An 11,959-nucleotide genomic window follows, 5' to 3' on the forward strand; every position below is an offset into this window, starting at 1 on the left:
CTTCAAAAACTTAATCAAAAGACTGACATTGAAATCCATTAACTCACTATTTGTTCTCCATACTTTCAAATCAATTTTCTTTTTATTTTTTTTAAAGAAGAATGAATTTATTACTGCAACACCCAGTTGCAAAATTCCACTTTAATTTGCTAGTGAAGATCATCAAACATATGCTTCTAGCATGTTTTAAAGAAAAATAACATTTTTAAAGACTAAGTTGTAAAAATTCATATGACCAGGGATAGACCTATATATATATAGACTAAGGTGAGCCATACCCTCCTCCCTGGTTTTTAAATTTTCTTTTAAATTTTGTTTATTAAAGCTAGTTATATTTATGTATTTTTAGGCTTAAAAACTTGGTTTCGCTCCTCCGGATAATGTTTTTTGATTCGGTTCTTACCTACGACCAACTTTGTAAGAAATTTATATCGGTAGCAGAAAAGATTATTTCCTTGTATGTTGGGAGGCATCAATATGTAACAGTTGAGACCAAACATTTCAAAGTCAAATCGTCCAAAAATGCCAAAAGAAAGAAAAAGGTGAAAGGACAAGAGGATTTGGGATCTTTGCATGCTTAGCCCTAAATAATTGTTTGGAGACATTCAATCATAGAATTGAAGTTGGATAGCTTCCCTCCAACGAACTCATCTGGGAATCATGGACCTACGCCTTTTGCATTATTATTGCCCCCCCCCCCCCCCCCCCCCCAAAAGCACCTCCTCCTAAGTACATTCAAAAGTCGCATTGATTGAAAGATACACATTTATTTTTTTTATTTTATTTTATTCAGTGCTGTGAGTGATGTATTGTCATTTCAGTTCTGCCAATTTTGTTGCTCAATTGCTCTGCTCCTCCTTGATAGTAAGAAGAATGGGCCTATATATAGAAAAACAAACAAAAGAAAAGAAAAGAAAAGAAGAATGGGCTTGTGGTGAAAGATCCTAGCAGCAAGCACCAAAACATCCACTGTATCATGTTATACAGTATATTATAAGATCTGATTTTAGAGAGAGATTTGATTGATTTGATGGTTGATACTTATCTTTTCCAATTCTTCTACAAATATGACTATTTTGTATTGGAAAAGTATCATTTGAATAAGTGTAAAATATATACTCAAGATTTTATTATGTGAACGTATGTTATAGATCGAAGTTTGAATTACGTAAATTCCTTTGGATCTTTCTCTTTTATTTTTATTTTTTATTTTCTTTTACTTTATGTTTTCACACCCACTCCTTATTAGCTACGGCTTTGTCTGATCTCTCACTCGTAAAATTGTGTTTTGTTCTCCTTTTACTCTTTAAGTAAATTAGGACCTTGTGTACCCCAAATTAGAAGGATGAAATTCCTCCAATGTTCTTTTGAATTCTTCCATATCAGTTCTGCTCCACATTCTTTAGAATTATCAATAATCTCATTGAAATCCCCCCTAGACAACCATGGAACCGGGTCATATTGTTTGAGATGATTCAACAGATCCCAGGCTTCTTTTCTTTTAGCCACTTCCGGGGGTGTCCAACATACCATATTGCATTAATAGGCTGTCTACTGTAATTTTGAATTTCTACATCTTAAGCCTCCACCCAAAAAAAGTATTAACCCATTATCCACTACAAATATTCCTAATTTGTAGCCAATTTTACTTTCTAAAGAATTGTTGCAATTTGGTTTTCATAAGAAAAATCAATCTCGGTCTCTTTTCCTTCACCACTTGATAAAGGTCACGAACTCTCCGAAGATTCCCAAAATACTCTAGATCTCGTGGTTATTAATTCTAAGAATGTCCACTCATACCGTAAATGATGCACACTTCTAGAAATAAATAATTTTTTTTTTTTTTTGACATACCGACAGCTTGCACAACAGTGATGCTATTATAATTTAATAAATTAATAAAATGATTTTAGATTATCATAATTCATTAACAAAATTTTATTAAAGGAATTTCTAAGATTCATCCAAAGTGAAATGAAAATAAGTTTTGAGAAAGGTTAATCTATTATATTACTTGTAACAAAAATATTAAGTAATGATAAACTTTCTTAAAACTAGGCAATAACAGTTTGTAGGCAAATAAAATATACTGAAAGAGATAACATGCTTGTATACATGTATACATATAAATATATAAATAAAAAATTAAATAAATGTCATATAAGTATCATGAACTTTGTTAAATGAACTATTGAGGTCTTATATTGACTTAATTAGGATAATATTTGCATCACAAACTAAAACATTGTTTCAGTGTATAATGTAATATGATTTTGTTATTTGTTTACATATGTACTATGGTATAAGTAATGCTTAAAATTTCTTAATTTTTTTTTTTTTAATTTATAAAGGAGCCTAAAATAAAGTGATGCAAGTTAAATAAAGTAGATTTAATTATTTTAGAAGAAAAAAAAAATACATGATTTTGATAGAAGTGATGATAGATATAGATGAAACTTTTCATTTTCTTTGGAACTTGGAAATTATCAAATTAATGCACACATTTAGAAATAAACATTACCAAGTTGGATAGTACAAAGACACAATATGTGAAGGGAACCAAAGCTTAAGCTACATCAACTATATAGGGCTAAAGGAATTCGAACTAACAATCAATCTTGGCTCAGTATGTTTCGATGTACAATATTTTATGTTGAAAAATAATTTTTGAAAAATATTTTTAGGAAAATTATTTTTCGACATTTGGTGTGTATGAAAATCACAATTTTTTTTTTTCATATATATATATATTTTCATTTATTCATATTAACCTATAAAAATAATTTTTTATTCACAACATAAAATATAAAAGAAAAAATAAATTAACTTAATAATTAGAGTTCTGGTAGTAGTCTGGCGGAGGTCCATTGGTGATCTGGTGATGGTTCGATGGTAGGCTGGTGGTGGTTTGACAATAGTTTAGGGGTGGCTTAGTGGTGGTTCAGCGGTGGCTTGATGGTGGTATAGGGTGGCTTGGGGGTGATATGAGGTGGCTCGATGGTGGTCAGGGCTGGCTCGATGGTGGTAGATCAGAGGTGGCCCAGGGGTGATTCAGTAGTGGTTCGATAATGGTCCAGCGATGGTTCGTAATTGAAACACCCCCAAAATCAAGTAATTGTTTTTACTTAACTGAGTGGGTTACTATAAAATTTCTCAGTTCAATTAACTGGTAACTAACTAAAAGATTTACCCTTGAACTTAAATCAGAGTAATAATGGACATGCGAAAGCGAAATCATGATCTGAAATATTGTAGTTCTAAATTTGCGATAAAAGTATATAGCATCAAATACAGGCTCAAAGCTTTTAAATAGACATTATTATAACAATTTATTTCTAATTACTCGAATCTTACGAAAGAGACATCCACTTGGCGTTTTCATTTCAACGAATTCCTCACTCTACGCTCACGGGACCTGCTAATCCTGTGAAACACCTCGGTGTTTCACATTGGAAGGAAAATAACTGCGTAAGTCCAAGATTTAGTAAACAAATATTCACAAAATTGTCGACCCTTGAGTTAAAGATTTATATCACATAAAGTTTAAACGAGGGTTTCACAATCGGTGTATATTGTTCTCGTTATTACGCCCAAATTAAAGGTGGTTTATTTTAAAGAATAGATAATGCATAATATCGATAACAATAACACTATTTTAATGTAGGAGAAAACATGCTAACATATATATATATATATATAGTCATAACTATAATCCATATAGTTTATTCTAGGATATTAACCCCTCCAGGTAGGGTTGACATTGTTCCGAGTGACTTGTAATACAATACCGGTGACCTGTATATTGTACGCTACCGTCCATCATTAGTAGTCCGAACGAGTTCAACTTCGGGTGGCCCACGCTACTATTGAAGTCCGTCTATAGTGACCATTAAGCAAGCCTGGTTGCACTGGTCACAATAACCATTGGATCCAAGGCCAAATATCATCCCAAGTAACCTCTGTGACAATAGAGTCAAGCTCATATAGTAAGCTCATAGCTATTTTACCGCAATTATAGGTGTACCATGTCATATATTGTTCATTTGTCAATGTTGTAAGGTAAATATTTCTCAGTTCGAACTTTTAGTAACAACAACAGGTTCATTACACTTCATTAAGAAGAATAAGAATGTGCTTAGTTAGCTGACATATGCACATTAAAAACAAGACCAGTTTTTGTAAGTATTTACTTACCTCAAACGATCATCCAAGGGTTTGGACATCTTGAACTCCCGCTATTGCGAAAGGTGTCCTAATATTAGACAAAATAAACTGATAGTCCTAACTCATACACGTAGGAACCCTAAATATGAATTAAGCATTCTAATCCAACATTAAACCCTAATTACCATTTTTTGGCCACAGTCGAACGTTTTGTATCGGAGTCGATCATTCGATCATCCGGGGGTCGAACGTTTGACCTTATGAGACAAACATTCGAGAAGTACCAGAAAGCATAGAAAGGCTAAAACTCATACTTAAAATCGTTTTCTTTTCAAAACCAGAACTTAAAATAGTTTAAATAAAATATGTTAAACCATGCCAACGTAAAAGTTTGTGAAAATAAGTGTAGGCTTCTAGTTTCTCAAAACAATTATCCATATTCAAGAAAAATTAATTGTAAACACATTATGACACATTTAAGATTTCATTACAACACATGTTTAGGGTATTAACAACATGAAAAGAGTTTAGAGATCGGAGTTTACCTCAGATGAAGTTGAACAACACCAAAATCACTCATTTTTCCTCAAAAATATCTCTCTCATTCAAGGAGTAGCAAAGATGCATGGAGGGGTAAGAAATGTCTGAGGGTCGTGAATGGTGGTTTATATAGAAGGGGTTTGAGAGGATAAGGCGGAATAAGGTGGATAGCAGGTTAAAATTGATTTTTAGGCTATATCGAACGTTCGGTGTACTTGCTCAAACGTTTGATGTATTGTTCTAAAAAGAGAAAGGGGTCCACATCAAACATTCCAAAGATTCCGCAAACATCTGTTGGTCATCGCTCAAACGTTTGGTGGTCTTTGTTCGAATGTTTGGTGGTTCCCCCTGACACAAAGCTGACGCATGGACAATTGTATACGTCTGGTTGTCGAACGTTCGTGGCGTAAGTATCAAACGCTTGGTGTACTGAATGTCGTAACCTTAGTTGAACGTTCGATTTAAGGTGGAAAGTTTATATAACCTTCAAATCCAGTTTTAATTTCATTTTAGTGCTAATCAATGATTTTCTTAATCCCAATAAATGTTTGGGGTATTAGAGTGGGTGGCTAAGTGATGGCTTGACAATGGTCCGATGGTGGTTAGGGAGTGGTTCATGGTAGCTTAGTGGTGGTCTGGCAGTGGCCCGGTGATGTCTTGATGGTGGTCCATCGGTGGTTTGACAGTTTGAGAATAAGAAACTCAAACTCAAAAAATGATTTTCGAAATTTAAAAATGAAATCATATTTTGAAACTAGAGAAGTTTTTTTTTTTTTTTTTGTCAAACCGAAAATATTTTATGTTTAACTATTATTTTTAGTCAAACCAAATACCAAAAAATATAAAAAATATTTTACGCCGAAATAAACGGAGTATTAATATGTGTGTGGGTTAGTTTCACTACTTTGAATATAAGCAAACTTATTATAGCTATAATTATGAGGAATTCTATCGTCATCAAAGTGATCCACAATTTTCACAACCTCCAAGCCAAAAAAAAAAAAAAAGAAAATGAAAAAAAGGTACTTCCCTATTGTATCATCTTCACTACTTGTTTCTCTTTGGTAGTAAAACGTGCAAATTATATAGAAAATATCGACAAAATGTACATCAAGATATTTTAGAAATAATATATAATTCTTATATGATGTTGGAGAGTAAACCAAATATGAAAATCTCATTTTTAAATTCTTAATATTTTTAACGTGAAAAGAGTCAAATTCTTGAAAACTCATATTACTAAGCATTGCATTTTAAGTTTAAATTTGGTGAAGCAAAGGAGTCGTTAAAAAAGTTGGACAGCTTCCCACCAACCACCACATGTATTTCATTTGGCAATCATGGGTTTGCCTTTTGCATTATTGTTGTCCAAACCATCTCTAAATTTCTAATCACATTCAAAACTCACATTGATTAAGAGAGAGAAAAAGAAAAGAAATAAACGTGATTTCTTTTTTTTATATATATATATATATTCATTCACAGTTATGAGCTCAGGCCGAAAAAAAAAACATAGTATTAAAATGAGCTACATGTCATTTTTTTTTCGATCTGTCTCATCATGATAGATTTTATTCATTAAAAAAAAATAATAATAAATGTTTTTGGTGCCATTATATATTGTCATGTCAACTCTGTCAATTTTGGTGCTGAATCGTTTGGCTCTTTATGCTTTTGTGGATTGGGTAGTGATTGAGGGGACACTTGACCGGCTTTCTTCCCTCCTTTTGAATAAACAAACCCATTTTATTTCAAAACTGATTTTTTTTTTTTTAATTATTTTATGTTTTCTTTTTCAATAAAATGGGTTTGTTTATTCAAAAGGGGGAGAAAGCCGGTCAAGTGTCCCCCCCAATCACTACCCTTGTGGATTGAGTGTGCGTCTCATAATTGTAGCGCCAAAAGTTGCCTCACCATACGAAGAGGAAGAGAGTGATTCTAAATTTCATGTAAGTGTTTATTAATAGTACATAAAAAGAAATGAGGTAATTTTAAAATTATTATTTGATTAATTACATGTCTAATGATAATTTTAAAAGTTACTTCATTTTTTGATGGGCACTTATATGACATTTAGAGTTACTCATATGAATCAACACTTTTGACCAATCCTGAACCAATTTGTTTTAGCACCGTTGATTGGCAATGCTATATATTATCATTTTATATTTTTTACAAAAAGTTTATATATTTTTCTTAAATTAATAATAAATTGACAATGTTCAAATTAAACTTTTAATTGGGACAATATCTCATTCAAACTACCAAAAAGTGTTAATATCTCTCTCCTCAATTACAAAAATATCCTTAGTAAAATAAAATACAAAAATTCCAAGAAAAAAAACTAATACTTCATTTTTTTTATAAAAAAAAAATAAAAACGAAAAAAAAATGAAAATTTTAAGAAAACTACCAACCAATAGTTTTTTATTTTAATAGTATTTTTTTTTTCAAATTTATAAGGGCATTTTTGTTTTTTTGCTGGCTTTGGGAGGACATTAACATTTTTTTGGTAGTTTGGAAGGATATTGTCTCAATTGAAAAGTTTGGAGGAGGGGGGACAAGCCACATCAATTTGGAAGGATAAAAAGTTGATCTTTAACATTACTCCATTGTCAATTTGGTAGTATTTTATGGGGAATATGTAGACTTTTTTCATCCTCTTTTTTTTATCATCTCAAAGTTAATGTAACTTTTAAAATTACAATTTGATCAAAATTTAATAGTGATTTATCCCAAATAATATAATAATTTTAAAAGTCACATCAACTTTAGAAGGATAAAAATAAAATAAAATAATTGTACGTAGCATTACTCTAATTGTAGGTAATGGAACCTATTTCTGACCGGGCACAAATTGGTTGCCAAAAATCGGATATTAGAAAATCAATACCGTCTCCCATTTGACCTTGCCGTCTAGTCTTGGTGGTAAGGCTTAGGCGAAGGCAGAGGAGTGAGATATAACTTCCTGCCACCGCCACTATATCTGGTGGATCTGGTGTAGCTATTGAGATATGAGAGATATCCAAGTGTAATGATAATGAATCCATGAGGATGGAGTTAGTTGTCATTTAAAATCAATAATTATGATTATACATGTTGTTGACTTGAATCGATGTGAGATAAAGTTGTAATATCATTTCTAAAAGTAGTTGTTAATGATATATATTTATATTTTTTTTAAATAGTTGTTATTGATATAATTGATAATCTCTCATAATTAAGGCTAAAAAAAATAGCAATATCCTCATGATTTGTTTAAAACGCTTTCAATAGTGTGTGAAGCTCACATGAGATAGAATTCAAAAGGTTTGTTCAATTGGGTTATCAATCAGGTGGGTTACTTTGTGTGAACATAGGCCTAAGTTCATTTCAGTTGTATTATGTTAATATGATGTCTGTTGTAACTAATTGTATAGTAAATAATTGTGTTTAAAGGACCTATGAGAAAGTTCTTGATTTAGTGTCAAATATATATATATATATATATATATATATATATATATATATATATATATATATATATATATATATATATATATGTTTAAAAAAATAACGAAAGATGTATGAATAATTTCATATTAGAAGATAAGGTGTGAATATTCGCATTCTCAAAACTTATAATTTCACTAATAATCACAATTGAATTCTCTCAACTTATATTTGAGATTATCTAATACTTATTGGCGGGCATTCCTAGTAGCCTCATCAAATTTTACTCACCAAAATAGCTAAAAATCACTTTTCTCTATCCTGGTGAGTCACTTTTTTAAAATTCTCTCAGCAGCCTCACCATTTTAACTATTTATTATCACTATTCTATTTAAATAATATTTTTTTTAATATTTATTTATTCTTTCTCTATATAATCTTTTTACAAAAAATTCTTCATATCCATGAAATAAGGACATTATCGTGTGAGAGATGAGAGATGAGAGAAGAAAATGAGAGAAAAAAGGAAAAAAGTGTGCTAATCATGTGAGAGAGAAAGATGAAACAAAATTTAGTGAGTGGGTTGTTGAGTGAAAATGCCTCATTTAATTTGGTTAGTAATTTCAGTCATCAAATTTTTTTGGTTAAAATGGTGAGGTTGCTGTGAGTGGTTTTTCAGGATTTTCATCAAATTGGCTCACCGAAATAGCTAAAAAACTATTTTAGTGAGGCTACTAGGAATGCATTCCTAGTAGCCTCACCAAATTTTACTCACCAAAATAACTAAAAATCACTTTTTTCTATTCTGGTGAGCCACTTTATTAAAATTCCCCCAGCAGGCCTCACCATTTTAACTAGTCAATATTCACTATTCCATTTAAATAATAATTTTTTCATATTTATTTATTTATTTTTTCTCTATATAATCTTTTTACAAAAAATCATTTATATCCATGAAATAAGGACATTATCGTGTCAGAGATGAGAGATGAGAGAAGAAAATGAGAGAAAAAAGGAAAAAAGTGTGCTAATCATGTGAGAGACAAAGGTGAAACAAAATTTGGTGAGTGGGTTGTTGAGTGAAAATGCCTCATCTAATTTGGTTAGTAATTTCAGTCATCAAATTTTTTTGGTTAAAATAATGAGGCTGCTGGGAGTGGTTTTTCAGGATTTTCATCAAATTGGCTCACTAAAATAGCTAAAAAACTATTTTGATGAGGCTACTAGGAATGCTCATGAATCCTAAACTTTAATACTTTATCTAATTGTTGACACTTTGATCTCTTAGAAAACCTAAAAGTACTTCATGCAAATAAAAAATAAAAATAAAAATAAAAATAATTTTTTTTTGTTCAACTCTATTTTTAAATTTTGTTCGTGATTCAAAATCGTAACTCCACCACTGCTTGCGAGCCACCCCCATTGGCTGGGAGTGGCTCATAGGCCACCCTTACAGGCCAAGGATTGCTCACGGGCCACCCTCAGAGGTGATGGGTGGTCACTCTCATGGGATGGCTGAGGGTGCCTCGCAATTCACCCCTAGAGGTGGGTGTTGGACTACGAGTCACCCCTAGCTATCCCATAGGGGTGGCTTGCAGGCCATCACCCACCTTTTAGGGTGTCCCGCAAGCCACCCCTAGCCAACCCATAAGGTGGCTTGTAGGTCATCACCTACCTCTAGAGTTAGCCCGCGAGCTACCCCTTTCTCTTTTTTAAAGATGCAGGGATGGTTCAGTGTAATACCCCGATTATTATATAGGGTTAATTGAGCTTTTAAATGGTTAATGGGTTTGATAAGTATCGTTAGGGATCGTTGGAAGTGAGAATTTTGACTTTTGCTCTAGACCAAACGTTTGAAGTGTGATAGCTGAATGTTCGAGTTAAATCCTAATGTCGAACGTTCAACGTAAGAGGCTTGAACGATCGAATGAGAACTTATCATTTGATGGCGTAGTCCGAACGTTCAATCGTATGTCAGATAGTGCAAAAACAGATGAACGACCGTATGTCAGGAAAGTACAGACCATGAATGCAACATATGTCCAAAAAGTACATCTAATGTTCGACACATCGAGCTAACGTTCGAGAATAGTACACCGAACATTCGACTGCACACATGCCTGCAAAATTAGCTCATCCTTATCCTCAGCTCTTTGTCCCCTATAAATACGCCTCCCATAACCCTTTAAGCCCAAATTCGATCTTTTTTAGTTCCAAAGCCTTAGTAAGAGTGAGAGAGTGATTTGGAGAAAGAGAAAGCGCTCTCTTAGTTTTTATTCTTCAAATGAGGTAACATTCATTGCCCAACTCGTTCCTTAATTTGTTGTTATGCTGTTTAGTTTGTTTCCCTAACAATACTTTTAGGTTTTAGATTTTAGATAGCTTTGTTGGCCTTAATCTTGGTTTAACGATGGTTTGAGGTTATAATAATATTGGACGTAGTTTCTTCGACATGGATATGTAATTATGGCTTAGGACTATGTAGGGTATTTTTTTAAGACAGTAGAATCTGCCTAGAAGTGGTTTGGTTGGGTTTTGGTTCGAAAATGAGTTTCTGTCCAGCATCGAATGTTCAACCTTCCTTGGCCGAACGTTCGACTTTCTTTGTCCAAACATTCGACGGTCAAGCAGAAAGACTATTTTGAGCGTATTAGGACTAATGATAGGTCTTTTTATAGTGCTCAAAGTTGTAGAACCTCATGACAATTTTGTGGAGGAATTTTACGATACAAGTGAGTAAAAGTTACGTAGATACTTGTTACTATATTTTTCCCATAAGCATGATTATTTTATATATCAAACGTGCGTGTTTACAACTCACATGAAATATCTTTTAGACAACTGCAAACTTTACTTTGTGAAAATGAGTATGAAATAATAAGATGATGAAAATGATGTTATGTAAACACATGCATATAAAAGACAGTGAAGAATAATTGCATCGTATGGCATGGTGCACCGGCATGTGCAGGATAACAACCATGGGCTTATTATACAGGTTAACCCTCTGGTCAAAGGTTTATTTTTATGTTTGGTCTTGAATCCAATGGTTCTTTGTTATTACAGGTCCCTCGGAGTCTCGGACAACGCCATCCCCCCAGGAAGGGCTTAATTTCCTCGGGTAGACCATATGGAGTTGAAATAACACGATTTTCTTATTACAACATATATTATATCTATACTGCATCCGTGTTTTTCAAATGATAAACTATAACCTTGCATTGTTGCATTTGATTTATAAATAACTACGTTCACAACATGATAACCTATACACCATGTATATTATTACCCACTAAGTCGTTGACTTATGCTTATATCTTTTTCACCTATGACACATGTGTTGTTTTATAGTTGGACTACCTTTAGATGTTGAATTTGAGATGGACCTTGAAGCAGATGCGGCGGTTTAATATAGTGATATCAATCCGGTTAATGCTTGAGGACTGATTGCAGGATTTTGAAGGCCACTCATGGTAATTAGTAATTTTGGGTGATGTCGTAGGCTTAGTCTTTGGGGCCTGATTGTATATTAAGGTTTAGTTTGAATCTTGTATATCGATAATTTGTATAGTGATTTCAGTTTATGTGATGACTCTTAGTAGATGATCTGGTTGTAATTATTGTTGATAGAATATCATATGTTTCCGTTGCGTAGTATTCTCTTTTTAAGGAGTAGAGATGTAACGCTCCAGTTAAATTAACTAACTGGTAATTAACTTCATGGTTCATCTTCCGGTCTTATTCTAAGAGGAGTAAGATTACAGGGATCTCATCTTCTTTAAAAAGAAAGTCTGCAGTGGAAGACTTTCACTTAACATAAAGA

The 11,959-nt window shown here is 32.6% G+C and overlaps 1 long non-coding RNA gene across 1 annotated transcript; it reads left to right on the top strand.

The window, feature by feature from the left end:
* The first annotated feature begins 9,944 nt into the window (after positions 1–9,944).
* Positions 9,945–11,671, top strand: LOC133872411 (uncharacterized). The gene is made up of 3 exons (XR_009901018.1): positions 9,945–10,425; positions 11,203–11,257; positions 11,488–11,671. It is a non-coding gene; the product is annotated as an uncharacterized LOC133872411 (long non-coding RNA).
* The last annotated feature ends 288 nt before the right edge of the window (positions 11,672–11,959 follow it).

This window comes from Alnus glutinosa, chromosome 7 (genome assembly GCF_958979055.1).
Source record: "Alnus glutinosa chromosome 7, dhAlnGlut1.1, whole genome shotgun sequence".
NCBI classification, from domain to species: Eukaryota; Viridiplantae; Streptophyta; class Magnoliopsida; order Fagales; family Betulaceae; genus Alnus; species Alnus glutinosa.